Raw genomic sequence first — 19119 nt, 5'->3', positions numbered from 1 at the left:
TTATCCGGCTCCTGTATCCTAATGAAAAAAGTGAAAAAGACTTTGTCTCTGAAATTTTAACACAAATACATGTTTCTTTCAATAGGGAAGAGGACAGGAAGGAGAGGAAATTCTTGCACTATTTCTTCTTCTTTCTTTTACTTTCGTCTCCTTCCTCACCTTCATCTTCTCTGTTGTTATTTTCTTCCACTCTCCAGAGATTTTGTCATGTAGCTAATACCAACTTGTCTGTCAATAGCAGGTGTTGGCTTTCATCAGCTTGCAGTTGCCCAAGAAAATGGAATATAATGCTGTTTCACAATTTAAGGAGGGCGGGGAGAGGGGAAGGATGATGGACAACTCACAAGTTATATTTTGCTAATTGAAAATTTTCTGTGAGGAACTTACCTTTTTAAAAGTGTTAAACATGTACTGTTCCATTGGAAATCTATCAGAGTTATAAGTGCACTGAGCTGCTAAAAATCAAGTCCGTATAGCTATAAAGCTCTGAGACAATATATTCCATACTAATAAGAGACTCTTTCTGGCATACTTGTTTTTGAGGGCAGGGATGTCGAGAGGGCTCTTTTTTCTTGGAGAAAATTATTTATTTTCCAAGTAATGTTACATTTTTAGATTGTTCATGTTGATTATAAGTAAGCTCTTCTACATGAATCTCTTCTGTAGTAACTGAGAATCATTTTCATAAAGTTAGAATTTTTTTTCCAACACTGTTTTTGACATGTTTCTCAATTCCATTTAATAATACTAGGAATAATACATACTGGGAAGGTCAAAGGCAAAGGGGAGAAATGAGACTTAACAGAGGGTACTATTAAACCATTCTAAATTGATTAGGAAGATGAAGGAATTTAACACATTATAGATAAACTCTATAAAGAGAAATAGTAGCTATAAGAAAAGTTCAAAATGGCAACAGATATAGTCAGCAAACACAGATTGGAAGATAAGATGGTGTCTGTGATGCAGTGATAATAGAACACATATTGTGTAATGCTCAGGGCTAAGTTTTATCTAGATCATTCTTCACCTTCATATACCTGTCTGGCTTTAGAGGAGGATAGTTACAGATTGATAGATAGATATGTGCATATGTACACACATGAAAAAATAGAATTTTTTTCATATATATAAAATAAAAACATATCACTAATTGTATGTTGAGTTCCAACAACAAGAAAAATTCACTTTCCAGTCACACACACCCCCAAAAAAAGCAGTTGTAAATGCAGTAGCCATTATTCATTATAGTTTATTCTTGGAAGATATATGCTGAAAGTATACATGTTAACTATCTCTACTTTGCAATTTGCAATGTATTGACAAACTATTGCTATGTACAGTTTTATTTACATTGGTGAATACTACTTCCAAAGAGAAAAATGAAATAAACTTTCTAATTATATGCAGGAATAAAGAAGAGGGCATAGCCTTCTTTAATTAGCATTTACAGCAATTTCAACACAGAGTTCAAAGGTGAAATAGACTTAGTTTTATGTACATTGGATCTTAGAGTTATTAAAGATTGTAAAACTAAAATTCAGAGGCTGAATTTTTGAAGTAGAAGGAAACTGCATTTGATTTGATTTAGATGTCTGTAAAGCCAACTATAGCCACATCTATCTTGGGAATTGAATGTGAAATATTTTCATTACTAATCTGGTGTTGGTGGAAATGTTTTATGATTTTGGCATGCCTACTATCAGATTAAAATGCAACAAGATAGTAACAAGAATGAGTTTATTATTCTTTTCTATTTCACTGCCCCTCTGTAAGTGTCTCTGTGCAACTATTCTAGTAATATCATGACAGTGTAATTGGGTAACCAAAGATGTCTGCCTCATTTTAAAAGCTCTCTAATAATCAAGGTGAGGCCAAATTGCCAACTGTTGTACCCACAAATACTTTGAGGCACAAAATTGAAAGCCTAGAATGTGAAATCCATATATTGTATTAGATTAAATAATCAGCATTGATCTGAAATTGAAAGTCTGGTCTAGTGTACACATAAATTGTATATTTGGCAGCAGATCTTGTAAAGAGCATGAAATTTATCTGACTGAAGATCCTTTGTTATCAGAACAGCAACCAGTATCTAGATAGGACAATGGATTTTTAATGCTGGTCATTTCTATATTTACCAACCACCTCACCCTGTCTGTTGGTACTCCCACAATGATGATTTCCCAGAAGCAGTGTTTTTCCAGGCTGTCAAGCATTTACTCATTTATCATATGTAAAGCAGAGGTTCCCTTTCCAGCAGTTTATGGTAATAAAGAGAAAATGTGGAGATATTCTCACTTAGTAGGATATAGTGGACGTACCTAAAATGTTCTCAACTAGTCTCATCTCTGGCTCTACAAGCAGCAGAGGACTACTTGACAGCATTACAGTTGACATCCATTGGAAGATTTAGCATGTGATCACTGTGTTTTTCATGGAAACTTGGCAGAATGTGGCAAATTCCCTCTCATTCTCTTACTCTCCCTTTTTTCCATACTTTCCTACTATATATGCCGTATCCCATTTCAGAACAGCAGTGAGTGACTTCAGACATTTCTTAGGGATTATCACACTTCATGGGCAGTGATATATCCAAGGCATCTAAAAACACCCCAGAAATGCTTTGCTTGGAGTATCTTATTGCTGAAATGGGGCTAGCAGTACTCCATCTCATCTCCTACCTGCTGAAACAGGCAGATATTGAAAAGAGGCAAGATAACAGAGTTGTTCTTGTTAACAGTAGAGAATCAAAGCAGCACACACTACCTCAAAAATAATTGAATCTGATTTATGGGCTTCTTCAGTCTCCCTGAGTTCCTGTTGACTTTGATGGGGGGTAAGATTCATCCACACTTCACAGTGTATAGTCAGCTTCTTGCAGTAACCAGCTGTCACAGACTAGCTATAGTTTGCTTGTTTGCTCTAGAGTATAGTTGATGTTAAGAGAAACACAGATCTCTATTTTTACCTGCTGCTGAGAAACCATGAAGGGGCCGTTTAAAGACACAAATTTAAGCAGTTGAGGTTTGAGTCACATCCATTTATCAAAAGTCCAGTGTAGTGGAAAAGACTTTCCCTCCTGAGTTGTTTTCCTGAGTTTTATTGAAAAAGGCCTAAAGCCCCAGGATGTACTTCAGTGGTTATTTCTGTATTAGTGAACCAGGCTGACTCCAGATGGAGATGACATGTGGCATGTTGCCTTGACAAGAGCTACAGCTTTCTGTGGGAGGTTCCCAGCATGGGCAATCACCAGCCAGAACCCCTGCCTTTACAGCTTTGCATCCCAATGGTTAGTCTAAGTAACTCCTCTACTGGTTCCCCTCCTTAATTTGGCCTTTTCCATTATGAGGGCATGATGTGGGAAAATCACAGAGTGATTGCTACTCAGTGGGCACACCCTTTTGCTGCCATGCTCATATTGATAATTTTAGTGATACTATATACAATGTTGCTTAATGTGTTTGTTAATTATTATCTCAAACTGTAAACACAAGGTGACTAGTTCTATTATATCCTCCATCTGCAAAGTGCTGGGCTTGTGTGAATGTAAGTGGGCACAGAATTTGGCCCTAAATCAAGAAAGCTTTACTTTGTAAAACTGTCAGGAAAAGGTTTGTGTATTTTCTCTGTTTGTGCAATGTCCAGCACAGTGAAGCCCCCTTTTCCTTACAACAGTGTCTTAATAGAAATATTAAATAGCAATCAAAGTTAAAAGACTTTAAAAAAGTTGTATGACTCAGCACAGGAAAACTATCTGCCTGAAAGCATTCAGTCACTTGCAGCAAACTGCCTTGACTTTTGTAAATATAATGGAAAAAATAGCCTTTTTTTCTGGTTACTCCCTGAGCTGTTGTACTCCATTGGCCCTTTCTCACCTTAATTTCACCCCTCTCCTAGCATAAATCCAATTTTCTTGCTCAGGCACCATCTTATCTTTGGCTTAAAAATTCAATTCATACCATAGACTTTGTATAGCTTATGCCCTACAGGCCTCTCACAAACTTCACAGCTATATGCTGAAGACATAGTAAGACTGGAAAAGTAGAAAAACATTCCTGCTTGACATGGGTGTGAAAATAAGAACCCAGGTTTTCATCCTCCATCATGTTTTTATGAAGTGACACAGTCTTTTGTTATGTTTCCCTCTTTTGCATTTCAAAATTGTTCAGAAATTGTTGAGATACTGGCATGATATTTCCCTTCTTTGCCTAGGAAGAATGGTCAAAGGATGCAGCAATAGCTTTTACGTTCCGTAATAATGGTCTTGTTAGAATGGGTTTTAATAATTTCCATGCCTGTAGAGGCCTAGTTTAGAATATGTATCATGAAAACGATTTCCCGTCAATTTCAGTAAAAGGCAAGGGTGAATTTTCCCCTTGTGAACAGGCATTTACTGTAGAATATCTCAGTGCACCCAAAAGTCTGCACTCCCCTGTTGGAACGTGTAGCAGAGAAATGTGTGTGCAAGGAATTAAACAAGAGCATGAAGACCAGCGCAGAAAAGGGCAAAGGGAGCAGAGAGATCTCAGAGAGCTTTTCTGTTAAACTATTTAGTGCCTCAGTTAGAGGCAGCCCCTCATCTTCTGGACAACTAGGCTGGAAAATAGCCCACCATCACCAGCTCTATGTGGGAAAAGACCAACAATTTATCTTTTTAAAAGGTCAATTTTTTCACACTGCTGGACTTTAAGAGACCGCTAACTTGGAGGTTTAAAGTCAGCATAAGCTTTCCTGGCCATCTCCAGCAAATGACACTCTTCAGATGTCCATCTGCACTTTGTGTTCCTTCAGAACTCCCCTGAAGGAATTTCTTACTTGGGCAGCTCCGTATGTGATCACCAGAAGGGCATGGCCTAAGAAACTAAAATTTATTCATATTTAAATTAAAATCCCAAAACTTAAAATAGGAACTCAGCTGAACGGACCATGACTCCTAGAAGGAGGTTTGAGTTCACTGTTAATTTCTGTGCATTTTCACTACTAGAGTAACTCATTCTTCTCAATTGATTGAAGCCACTGTGGATCAGGGGGAGTGATTATTTGTCAGGGAGATCTCTAGAACCGCATTAGGGCAAAGAGCTCAAGTTTCCAAAGTGACCTTCTGGATCACTTGCTCGTGTTAGGCAACAAGGAGCACGTCAATCCTTCTGTTGCCCACAAAGCCCAAGGGACTGCTGGGATATGGACAACGCAGGACTGTTTGTCTTAATATTTATGGGCAAAGGGATTGGAGTTGTCTTCACTTATGGAGTATCGGGCCTCTCCTTTAACATCATCAGTAAACAGCAACTTCTGTATAACAATTGAGGGGTGGGTGGGGGGTGGTGGTATGTTCTTTTACGTTTTTATTGGTTCCCTGACTGCTATGTAAAACCATACCACAGCATACATGAGAACTCTTTCAGAAGCAGGATGACCTACCTGGGCCCATACTGAAACGCTATGCGGTGGAGATGAGAACCTGTCTTCCCAGAGGTGAGAGGCCACTGTGGAAGGTGAATGTCAGCCATTCCAGAGAGATGTGTGGGTGCTGCCTCCAGTCCAGCCAGTGAGCCCACCTAGTGGAGTGGGAGCACGCAGGCAGCCAGGCCGTTTTCTTGGCAGCCATTGTGTCTTAGCTCCAGGAAGAGCTGAAGTATTTCTGGCATAGGCTACTAATGGATAAAAAGCATGTGAACTTCAGTGATCAGCCTGCTGCATAATGTCCCAGGGCAAAGACGAGCAAGGAGCACTTTAGAAAAGAAAAGGGGGGGGGGGGGGGGAAGACAAATTGAGCCAAGTGGGGTCTGTACTTTGTTCTTATATTTTTACTGGCAGAAATGCTGCTATAGTCTTTTGCAAAGCTTCAGAGTTCTCAATTTACTGTGAATAACTCTTGGATCGAGCTATCAAAATGCAGTTTTAAAAAACTCAAGAGATTCAGAATATGGAAATTATTATGACATCTACTAGACAACCCCAAGATTTGATTTAAAACTTCAGGGTCTTATAAACAGATTCTTCTGCCTTCTTGATGTTTGTACTCTATAATTAAGTCTCTGTGAAAGATATCGTACATGACTTTACTGTTTATCTGTCTAAATTCTTATTCTGCTTCTGTGATTTCAGCATCACTTGATCACTACAGTTATTAGTAAGCTCATGTTTTTGTGTAATCATACATTCCAACTTTCGCCATACTAAGTTCTCTGTATTGAAGCATTTTTTTAGAGGAGAATAAAGAGGGCTGCTGAAAAGCAATAACTTTTTTGTATAACAATCAAGAAATACTTGGTGTATTCATTTAATTTTTTCTATTTCATTAAGTAAAAAGTAGGGAAGGGGGAAGAAGAAAACCCCTTTTGGCCTTAAGGAACATATAAAACTGTGGTGGTATAAGTACTTTAGTAGATATGTACACTAGAAGTCAGAAGTATTTATTACTGGTAAAGAAAAGTATCAAACAGGAAACAACCCAACTGTGTCTTTGCACTCTGTAAAGGCTAAGGATTTTTTTTTCCCATATTACTCTTAAAAAAAAACCCAACAAATATTTGATATAATTTTCTTTTAGTTTCACATAGTGTAATTGTTTTAAAAGACTTGAACTAGAAAATTAGACAAAATGATAAAATATATGCATTTAATATATTTCAACCTGAGAGCCAAATAACCATCTCACATACACCTATTCACACAGGTTCCATTTCAGCCAGTGGAAATACCATGGTGTGGGATCAGTTCTTGATCTCTCAATGTCAGTCATCTAAACAGTGTGTAAAACGCATACATTTGCGAGGAAAGACAATCCCTTAATTGCTAGTGGAGGCTGGTGACATCTGAAAGTGAATAGGCAAAACTGTCATAGGTCCAATAGCAGAGCCAGTTCAGAGCATCTGGTAAAGATCACAGAGTGTTAAACTCGCATCTGCCTGTGATGCAGAGCCTTATCTGTTAACTGCAATCCTGTGTATCAAGTTGCACAAACAAATGCGGATTTTAAGATCACTCTTTAGGTGGCTACTTTGCAAACTCCATTTTGTGTCTTCAGCTTTAGGGCAGTATCAAACATTCCACAGGATAGATGGTTATTCTGAAGCACTTTTATTTGAATGGTGTAAGAGCAAAAATATTACTTGGACTTTCTCCTTTATGCTTTTCTCTATATGTATTTGCATATATTGTTCAGCCACATACAAAGATCATCTCTTTTGCATATCTGTAAATTATAAGGATAGTGTTGAACAAGTGATTTTATATCTATATAATAAAAGTTCTCACAGTGTTGCAATAAATGTGAGTAATTAGAGCTCTTGGAAGGATCAGCAAGCAAAATTATGAAGCCATGCAAAACACCCTTTTTAGTTTTTTGAAAAATTCAGTTTAGTAAAGAAAGATATGGATACTGCTAACTAATTGTAATGACTTGAAAAAGAGTTTCTTACTTGTGAAGCAGGTCAGGAAATTCATAGCTTAGTAATATAACCTGCATCGTATGTGTGAATCAGTTTGGCTGATATTCTTCCTGCTTTCAGAATTTGTGTTTATATTGGTTATTTTCTAGTTAAAATCTAGTACCTTGTTCAGATTTGGCCTCCTGTAGGTATAATATATAGCCCCTTTGACACTGCATAGTAAACTGGTGCCAAATTGGCAATTGGGCCCCAAAGTTGCGTACCAGCATTTACATCCAGTAATAGGTAATAGCTGTTCAAAATGCCACATTGCAACATTCTCCTTAGCAAGAAAGCAAGGTATAAACACATGAACAGCGTGTGCAATAAAATAACCTCACTAATATGTAAAACCTTTATCAGCGTTTCTGCTGAAGGTCTTTTCTGACTGCCTACTAATATACCAGGGCAGGGTTTCAGCCCTTAAACAGCTGAAGAGAGGACTCGAGGTTTTATGGGGTTTTGTGCAGGTACTTGTGCTGCAGTTCTCCTGATGGCTGGCTGTGCCCACAGAAGCAGGCAGAACCTGTGCAGCTTCTGTCCTCCCTTCAGCTTTTGGGGTTCCCTTCTGGTGGCATAAACTTAGGAGATGAAAGTGAGAGAGTCTAGTACTACTGTCAGCTCGGATTGAGGAGGTTTACCAGGCAAAGGCTGAGGCATGCCAAAACCTGCAAATCAGGACATTTGCTTAGTTACGGACAGAATGAAATGCAACAGTAGAATATAGTTAAGGCAAGGGCACAACTCTGCCTCCGATGCTTGTGAGAAGTGGCAGTAGCACAGACAAAATTGGGCAGGCATGGGATGAAACAGTGCTTAGGCTGATCAACTTCTACCGTAGGACCTCTCCTGATTAATTCAGCCACTTAAGAATCAGGAAGGCTGCCTGCCACTTACTGCCACTGCTGCCTGCCCTCGTGGTCTGCTTGCACCCTTTGCTCAGGTGCACAGACACCTTCTGCTTGCTCATCCGATCGTCTGTGCTGCAGGGGTCAGGTGAGGTGGAGAGAAGGGGGACTAGGAATTTAGCAGTTGCTTGGTGTAAAAGTGTCGGACAAAGTCCTGAGAAGCAGAGAAGGGTTTGGGAAAGATGGCAGAGTGGCAAGCTAATGAGCGAGCTTCCTCTCTAAGCAGATCATATCTAACAGACCTATTCGTGGCCTTGATTTTTAGAAGCTAAAAGCTGCTTGGAGTTGAACTTACATTGAAGCTGCTTACTGAAAAGCTGAAAGGCCCTGTCTAATCCTTTTGTCGCTTTATCAGGTTGTTCTGGGAAAACAATTGCTTAATATGTTATATGGAGACCAGCTTCGACAGTATTATGTTAATGCAGGTCTCAGGGCAGATAGCAGCTGAGGCAAAAATGTTACATAGGAAAAGTTACCTCATAACAGAGCCCTGCATAGTAAGGTTTGTAGTTAGATTTATATGCTGAGAAATCAAGTAATCACTGATGTTTCATGCAAGTGTCTCCAAAGCTTGGATTTAACTGGATCATATCAACTGAGGGAGAAGAAACAGAAACAGCTTTCTAAAGCTGGAAAAAACAGGACAGGGCAGGAGTAGAGTACAGGAAGAAATGATGTGTGATGCACATGGCATCTGATTTCAATATGATGACTTTTTCCGCCCTCTTTGAAAATGTATCTGGAGTATGCCATTTGTTTTAATGTCCATGGATTGCTTGATTATTAAATTAAACATGACCTCTCTGTTCCTATCAGCTTAAGAAAGAACTGCTGCTTTTGTAACTTTATAGATGGTTTTGTCAAGTAGATTTATAACCCATTTATTCAAATAATTCTTATTATCTTCAAAAGTTATTCCAACAAGTCTGGCACCTTGCAGTAGCTTTGTACCTTTGCTGTAATTTAAGTGAAGAGTTTGAAGATGATTGTTTCTTTTCCGCACTCTGAGATACAATCTTTCTGACCTTACCCCTGTTTATTTCTCCCCTGGTATTCTGGCTGCCAGTTTTAGTTGGTTGGACAGCACTGTGGTCTTTCAAGTCAGAAGAAGAATGTATCTTTCCACATGATCAATAGGCATTTGGCCACCAAGTCTCCACAACACTATTTTTAAAAATAATTTCAGAAGTTTTCTGTGAGAGAGAGAGGGGAATAAATTCTTGAATGGCTAGGCATTCATCAGGTGAGGCTGAGATAAGCAGATAAAATAGGGAGGCTGGATCAAACTGCTACAGCATTAAATTTTTATGCTTTTACTTTAAATATTTTTGCTAGATGAGTTAACACTTGGCTCATTTGTACTGTATATTTAGGGATTTTTTTTTTTTATTTGAACATATTCTTCCTTTTCTCAATTGTTAATAACAAGTAGTGAAATGCCAACATCTCCCCTTACACTGTAGCCTTTTAAGATGTCTGTTCCAGTTGAGACTGGCACACAGAACTTAAGCAGGCCCATCTTGTCCAGGGGAATGCCATGGCTGTGACAGCCAAGGATCCATGGGCTCAGCTTGCCAGCCCAGGTCAAACAGTAATAGTCAAGAAGTTTTAGGGTACTAAGAGACAAATGCAAACTGGGGAGAGGAGGGGAGGAAACATGAGAAAAATGAAGATGGGGCTCATGTAAAAAAAAAAAAAATTTCTAGCTTGTATGAGATTCAGAGTACAGACAGAGCTGGTGGTGAAGGTCTGGCTGATGGACAAGTTAGAAAAAAAAAATCTGGAAACATTGTTGCAGTGACTATACATGGAAGGCATTAAATAGGGAATGAGTTATATATGTTTACTAAAAAATTACAACCAATAGCATTCTTTTCCCTCTGTGAGTACATGTGGTGATGCACTAAAAATGCAGATTAATTATGACTGCAGTGTATCCTTTCAGAGAAGGCTACAGATGGACAAATTTACTAAAGGGATGTATAATGCAGCTATGATCTACCTGAAAGCCACCAAGACTGTATGTGGCATACACCTAATAATATATATGTCTTTTTTATGAATACCATTTATTTGAAAAAATGCATTAATCATAAATTAGATTTTTCCCATTTTAGGTAATTGTCATTTCTTTCATTTAATGCAGGCTAGAGATATCACATCCTCATACTCCCACAAATAAAAAATTAAGCGGTTTTCAGCGTAACTATTTTGTAGAACTAACGGGTCTAGTTATGAATTACTAAAAGGATGAAAAAGACTACAGTAAGGACTACCAAACTGTATAGCTATTTCTAATGATGAGCAAGCACCAGGAATATGTGGGATAGGGGAATATAATAAGAAAAAATATGGTAGACTACCTGACAATAGAAAAGAATATTTTCAGTAGGAAGGGACCTACAATGATCATCTGGTCCAACTGCCTGACCACTTCAGGGCTGACCAAAAGTTAAAGCATGTTATTGAGGGCATTGTCCAAATACCTCTTAAACACTGTCAGGCTTGGGGCATCGACCACCTCTCGAGGAAGCCTGTTCCAGTGTTTGACCACCCTCTCAGTAAAGAAATGCTTCCTAATGTCCAGTCTAAACCTTCCCCAGTGCAGCTTTGAACCATTCCCACGTGCCCTGTCTCTAGATAACAGGGAGAAGAGATCAGCACCTCTCTCTCCCCTTCCCCTCCTCAGGAAGCTGTACAGAGCCATGAGGTCACCCCTCAGCCTTATTTTCTCCAGATGAGATGAACCCAAAGTCCTTAGCCACTCCTCACAGGACATGCCTTCCAGCCCTTTCACCAGCTTTGTTGCTCTTCTCTGGACAAATTCAAATTGCAGGGCCCAGAACTGCACACAGGGCTCAAGGTGAGGCCACATCAATGCTGAACAGCAGGATAATCACCTCTTTTGACCAGCTGGTTATACTGTGTGTAATGCACCCCGACAATGTAGATTGTGTCTCTTAATTGAGTCTCCTTGCCTGCAGTCAAACATCTCTGTTTAGTCCCTGTAAATCAATGAGGCTATGCAACTGGACTGAGATCCTCCCCTAAATGTATGGAGTAGGAGATCAGAGTTTTAGCAAATGGCAAATATCAAATGATTCAAAGTTTGATTTTAAAATGTGAAGGTGTGTTCATCCTTAGAAATAAATCTTTTATAAATCTCCTTCTTCTGGGGTCTGTATGAAAACCAGGAATGTGCAAGAACAGGATTTTTCAGTATATTGAATTATACCAAACATACAGAGTTCAGAAATTGAAAGCAAGGCTAGCCCAACTGTTTTCAGGCTTTAAACATTGTCTCAGATGTGTTTGGAATTTGGGGGGAAGTTTTCAACTCATGAATTTTAATCCATGTCAATTTAATACATTTTGCTTACACTGTGCATATTGTTATTCTGTTAATTGAACTCCCACTGTATTTCAATTTCATACATGCAATTGCACTGGGGTATTTAGCTTTTAACTGTTTGTGCTAGAACAATTTCAGTTATCGACATGAAGAGTTAGGTGTGCTCCCCCCCAAAAAAAATCTGAGCAAAAGAAACAGTGAAAAGTATGAAAATCAAACCAAAACAAATGGCAAAGAATTTCCGGTCCCAGACAGTATTTTTCTTGAGCCCTTATTGTTACTTCTGTGTGAGAAATGGTCATGTAGAGGGAAGTCCTTAAGGCAAATGCTGCCATCTAGAGAGAAACAGAAAGAAAGTGCACGATTTACTTAGTGATACGATTTTTATTTCCAGAGAGCCCCAGGAGAAGCTGGACAAGAGTCCACAGAATGGACTGCAGTGTCAGAGATGGGAGCCATGGGGATGCCTTTCCATCAGATGTTGACTGAAAATAGTCAGGTAATTCCCACAGACGTTGAGCAAAAAAACACTGAGAAAATCCTGACAAAGGGGTTTGAGTATGTATCAAAGATACCGAATGCCTCTTAGCCAGTTAAAATTATTTCATGTTGCACATTTTTTCCCTAGCATTTCCTTTTTTCTGAGAAAAGCTTTTATGCTGAATTTATTTTGTTTAAAGGAAGAAATGCAAGAGAAGCTTGCATTATCTGTTATTTATTGTTCATCTGCCTCCTTTTTTCATGTCACAAAGCCTCTCTGTTTACTCTTCAGCTGGTTTTGAGAATTAGGATTGCAAAATTCAAATAGAATGAGAAACACAAAGAAACCACTAAAAATACCTGAAAGACAAGAAAGAAAAGTGGGGATTTACCTTGTCTCAGTATATTATGTGTGCAGCTATATAAACATCCCAGTGTGTTCAAAGACTGAGCTATGCATGTTAAGCCTGAATGGCAAAAATGAATTCTTGTAGGTACTTTCAAAACTCTGCTAGCAATAGCATTTCTTTGGGTGTAATGAAGATGACTCATTATGAACTAGTGACTTAGAAGAGCCTGCAAATAATGCTACACATGCTCAACCTTGTTATGCCCATTTATTTCACTGAAATTATTTGTACAGAGTTAACCGTGAGTGATTCAGAGTTCGTTTAAAATGTTCAAATGAATAAGCACAGTAAAAATAAGCATACATTTTTTGTTTCATGTAGACAAGTACGTTTCAATGTCAGTGTGTAAAATAATGGAATGAAATAATAATAAATAAATAGACCCTCTCTGGGGTCTCTTTTTAATGACCGGTTTTCTTTAACGTGTTGTTAATGGCGAACTGTATGTAGTCTTGGTAATGATGTAGGAAGGCAGCATGTGAAAAGGAAAATAAGGCAACTTCTGTGTCTCTCCTCTGAAGTATCCGAATAACATTTGTAGTCTGAGACTTTAGGATAGCTCAGCTGCTTCTCCCTAAGTGGTGTCCTGCAAGTGGAAAAGAAGTATGGGAGAACCCTAATTTTTTCCAAGTATATGCATATTTGCTGAGAAGTGTGCTTACAGGGTGGATGAGTTTGTATTTTCATCTGAAAACTGTGAAGGGGCTGGAGGCACTTTGAAGAAGTACTAATAATCATTCCTGTATTTTATATATGTTTATAACATATATTATGCTAGCAGGTTCTCTGTGACTTAGGAATTTGCTGAGATTGAGGCAAAGATGTGTCTTGTTATTTCTTACACAAACTAAAAATGTAGAGATCTTCAGAGCTCTGTAATGAACTCAAAGAAAATCATTTTACAAAGCAATACTGGTTTTAAGTATTAGTTGATAAGTGGGACATTTTCCTAGCAGCTGTAATGCATATTGGCATTGGTAATATTTTCCACCTGGAACCAGTTTCATCCTTCATATTTCATATCCAAAACCTTTTCTGCAGTACAATTATATTGTAAATTGCTTAAGTATAACGTATACACAACACAGTGGAGTCACAGGAAGGCTAGTTCTGTCATACACCATAAAATATTCTGAAATCACAGAACAGATTCTTTTTTTCTCCACACTTCTTCCTGGACTTTTGATACTGATATTTGTATCCAAAAGCCTAGATAGATTAAACTTACTGTTCCTTTGTGCTTTCAGTTATGATGTTAGCTCAGTTTTAAGCACCAGACGTGGTAACTGCACAGCCCAAAAGCAGTGCTTACCAGCCATTTTTATTTCATTGATGAGGAGGCTTCAAGTTTGAAGTTGCAATATAAGAAGCTCAAGCTATCCCTTTAACTACACAACAAATACAATATGTTTTTAAATATTTTTTCTCTCTGGCTCCCATAGGGGATTAGAGAAATGAAATATACATTTCATAGTGATGCAAGGGCATGTTTTGAAGTGACAGTTCCATATGTTACCCAAAAAAAAAAAAAAAGAAAGAAAATCACAGATGCCTGAAAATGATGGGAAGCTTGTGAGTTTCCACAAACACATGAAAACTTCCCAAAGGCAAATTCCCTGCTTTCATAAAAATGCCCATGAGTGTCTTCTACTCTCTAGCATATGGTACTGCCTATAAAACACTTCAGCCTTCCAGAATGCCAGTGATGCAGACAGAATTCTGCATTCCTGTAGTGGGATATTTTTATTCTTATTTAGGATTTTTTATTTACTTTGCCAGATCCTCTTCTCACAGTTCCTCAGTTCAGTATGGTCACTTTTTTTTATTATGACTAGGGAGGGTGGTATCTTAGAAAAAACAGATGAACAAAACAGTTAAGGTAGATTAAGAATGGGTTTGAAGTAAGCCAAAGCTCAAATTATTTATAAGATTTTGAAAAATCAGGCGGGATCTTTTGTCATCCTCTTCATTTTTGGTTCTATGTATGGGGACTTTTTGCCTTTTCCAAGAATCGCTGAACATAGTAATGAGGTTGTTTGGAAAAGGATGATTATAAAACATCCCAGCACAACCTTATGTTGCAGTTGCTAAAGTAGCAAGATTCAGAATTATAATTTGAGTTCTTAAAAACAACAAATCCAGCACCTGTAGTAAGATTCCCAAACCATAGATTTAATTGGGAGTTTGGGGGTTCTCATTTAACTGATAAATTTGGCCATAGTTCTTCTAGGATTAGAAGCCCATCCTAAGGCATGTGCTTTTTTGGTTTGGGTTGGGTTTTGTTCAGGTTTGGGTTTTGTTTTGTTTGTTTTTTTAATTTGTGTCTCTTAGCATGTTATTAGAATAGTTAGAATTAGGTTTATTACTTTAGGGTGAAAATTCCCTGTGTTTTCCACTAGTAGCATGTCTATTAGGGGCCAAGATGAGGAGCGTGCTGAAGCAGGAGGAAAGGAGCTGGACACAGAATTAGATTTGGGTCTGTGAGCTAGTCCTAGTTGCATGTGGTAGAATTGTTCAGGGGAGGCTGCAATTCAGGGCAGGCTTGAGAGACGTGAAAGAAACAGTGTCCGTTAATATGCATGTGCATCTATATTTTTCTGGAAAGTCTGTTTAGCTGAAAACTGCACAATATATGCTACAAATACATTTTCTTATTAATGCAAATACAAGGAGACCAGAGTTACACAGATTTTGAATGCCTAAGATTCATTCAGTTATGGCAAGAAAACTTTGTATCACAAGAAGTCAGTGGAAAATTTGCCAAAGATTTAGTAAACTGCAGATTCATTTTCCAGTGAGTTTTTGTCTTACTGTGTTTTCAAACATATATTAAGATGGCTTTCCAGACAAGCCAGTATCACCTGGAATCCAGTTTATGTTAAAACTCGCCAGCTTGAAATGTCTCATTTCTGACACCTCTGTACTGTTAATAGACTGGAGATGGCTTTAGATTCAGTACAAATTCAGGACTGAATTTGATTTAATTTAAATTTTCCATAAATTAGGAGCTTGGAATTAAATTAATAATATAGTCCGGTTTAGATAACCATAGGATGGTGTAAAAAAACCCCATAATTTATTTTCTGCCATACTCACTGGGCATATCTTTGACTTTTGAGTGACGTTTTGCTTGAAACAACTGGAACATATGCAGTGCCAATAAACAGATATCGGCATACACAAATGCACATATAAACTAGACAATGTGCAACTGTCAAATGCATCTGATATAGCTGGCACTGACATCAGTAAGTTTTCTCTCTTTCACCTGTTCTAGAACAGCTTCCTGAATATAATGGTAAGCTCTTCCCTTCTCTTCCTTTCTTTTCAAGGTACAGGACAATATATTCAGTTTATTCCTACAAATGTCTGTTTAGACTTAGTAAATGTGGTTGTCTCTTACATTAGCAGTCCTAGGTTCTGATCCTGTTGGGCTTTTATTTTCATTCACTAGTATATTACAATGGTAATAGTCTTCCTTTTTTTTCCATTGAAGAAACCATGTTAGTCCAGGTCACATATACTTGGTCTGTTCATAAATATAAAACATTTAAAAACAGATGAAAGAAATCAGAAGATCCCTTTGACAGTGGTTTGTAAATGATAATTTTACAGGAATATACTTTTAGTAGCCATGCTGCATACTACAGTGCCTTTCTTTGTGAATGTATTACAATGTACACCTCCATGCAAATTTAGTGTTACTAAACAGTGATGTGGTGCCACAAAGAACAGTGGTAGTTTGTAATCACTTTTTCATACACAATGTAACTGGACCGTAATGTAGATTTGAAGATCTAAGTGAAACTGCAGTGAGAACTGAGTTATGGCAGGATCTGAAATTTGTTGAAGACCGGAGATAAAGATATTTAATTTTGGAACAAGCAGTAAAAAAGTGCTGACTGGTTGGGACATTGATTTTATTTTGTCTAAAAGATGGCATCCCAAGGATATAAATTCCTATCGATAGTCCGAAGTGCTTGGTTTGATACTGACGTATAGGGAAATCTTCCAGGAAATCAAGGCCAAGAACATCTAACTTATTAGATGCAAGCATGCCTTGTTTTATAACCATTTTTGGTGACGTGGTTTGGGCCTAGTTTTTCAGCTGTTTTGTTGTTCTTTGTATATTGACCCTTTCTGTCTGTGCTAGGTTCTTTGGGGGTTTTATAACCTACACCATTGTGTTACATGCTTATTCTACCCCATCAGATACTGATTATCACAGAGTGACCTACCACAAAGGTTTGTGATAGGAGTTCTCCACCTCTCTCTAGAAAATGCAACAAGAGGAATGAATTGTTGTCAGGTTTCAAAAGACTCCTCAACTCTTCCTTCTGAAAAAAAGATTAATCAGTAAAATTCAAAAGAATATTCTCCTTTCTACAAACTAATGGGTTTGTCCTGTGTGTTGAACTATGCCCCCAGTCACTCCTAAACCATTGTTGTTGCCTGATTTGATTGTCCAGTGACCTATGCTTGGCTTCTGTTTGTGCTGTCTGTGCTTAATGTTTGGTTTCCATCTATCATGATACTACCTTTCTCCTGAATGATAAACTCTGCATTCAGCTAATAGAAAGAGCTATAAAAATTAACCTAGTTAACTTTTATTAGCTTGTTTTGGTCAACTACAAACAGGGTGTGACAAGGCGCACCCCTGACCTGAGCACCTTCATCATCAACTTCTGGCATGTGACATGCCTCCTGTATGCCAGATAGGTATAGCTGATCTCTAAATGCCATTTTCAAAAACACATGCATTAGTCTCTCATCTGTAATAAAACTTTGCTTGGGAGGGGATGAGCTATGATTTCCGTAGCCTAGAAAGCAGACCATGTAGTATAGCTATCGAAGCTATTATAGCTTCCTATACAGCATGGAAGGGTAGTTTTACAAACCTCCACAAACAACTTGTCTTTGGACTTACTGTCCATTCTAGTCTGGAAGACAAAACATTGCATTCACACAGTAGGATTCATTTGACCATATTCAGGTATCTACATCTAGACTGGTTGCTGCGAGCAGTCTGTATGGCTAGAGGCAAGTGCAGTGCAGGCCACCTCAGTCTGAAACAGCTGTTGAAATACATCAGATGGGTAACACATGAAAATTGTCTATAACTCTTTGCAGACTATACAGAGGAAATCAGTAGTCTGCTGGGGCTCCAGTCTCCGGTGTGGACATCTTAAGTTAGGTGAGCTGGATCCCATTTGTTAAACCTTTGTTAGGCCTATTAATACAGTAATGCCTAAGTTAGGCCTATTAATATCCCTCAAGATATATGGCCACAGTGAAAATACCTCTAGAGGCTGCTGCATTTTTTCCCTCAGTTAAGCTAAGCTGCCTTTTTTTCAGAACATACAACCTTATTTTTTGTTTTATTCTTTTCCAGATATGGTCACCGCATTTTTAAATATGTAAATTAAAAGTGCTTTCAGCTTCCTCTAAATATGGTCCTGATATTTTAAACCATGTAAATTAGCAGTGCTTTCAGGTTCCTGTAAATTTGCAGAGCAGGACTGGTACGCAAAGAACAGCCTGTGTTCTGTGGGTCATTAAACTACCTACACATACCTTAACTTAATGTCTGGGCAGTAAAACCTAATCGCAGGGTGTAGCCTGTAACAGCCACTGTTTCTGACGCTTCAGAATAAGATTTCCCTTCAATTTATAGGTTAAATCCTTGCTACATATACTCTCTGCTGACAACTGAATTAAGGGAATCACTAGAGGCAGGAAACATATTTTGCCAAAATGCAGACAAACTGCCAATCCCTTCCTACTTGCTTCTTTTTGAGGCAAGAATCCCATTGCTGGGGGAAAAAAAAAAAAAGGGGGGATGTTGCCTAAATACTGTGCTTCAGGATTTGGTCCTGAATTGTTCTAATATTTGCAAGTATAAATTTAGAGATGGATACATCTGGATCTAAAGAGTGAGAAACAAAAGCACAACTTAAGTTTAGCAGGTGATAGAAAATGCTGAATCTCATTAAAGACATTTTGGTATGACACCCGCAAATCAGACTGTTTGTTGCTTTGGAAAAACAACTAAAAGCAGCTAAAATGATGAATTTAAGCAACTGTAAAAGCAGTGTCAGCATAAAAGATGGTTACTGCATCAGTGGAAATAAATTCATAGCATGTAACAGAAAAAAATGATACGCTAGATTTAAGTGAGAGGTTTTTGCAGCTTTCAGAAATTCTAGGAGACTGATGCAAAAATTATTTCAAAATAAACTTGAAAAGTGCTGTGACTATTATTCTTATCCAGGTGAATGGATATTAGATAACTTTAACTTATCAGTGATTTTTATCTACTGCAGTTTTCTTAGACATTTTGCTAGTCTGTTTTGCAGTGAACTAATGTGTAACTCTGCAAGCATACATTGTTCAGCAAAATCATGGAGATAGCATGTTAAATAACAAAGGCTGTTTTAACCTGTCTCAGAAATAAAAAAATAGCCCATTTTTTTTCTCCTCTGTTAAACAGGCAAATGTATGTAATTCTTAGAATTTTATAAAGTGGAGGCTTG

The sequence above is a fragment of the Haliaeetus albicilla genome, chromosome 1 (genome assembly GCF_947461875.1).
Source record: "Haliaeetus albicilla chromosome 1, bHalAlb1.1, whole genome shotgun sequence".
In the NCBI taxonomy this organism is placed as follows: Eukaryota; Metazoa; Chordata; class Aves; order Accipitriformes; family Accipitridae; genus Haliaeetus; species Haliaeetus albicilla.
This window is presented reverse-complemented; position numbering follows the sequence as displayed.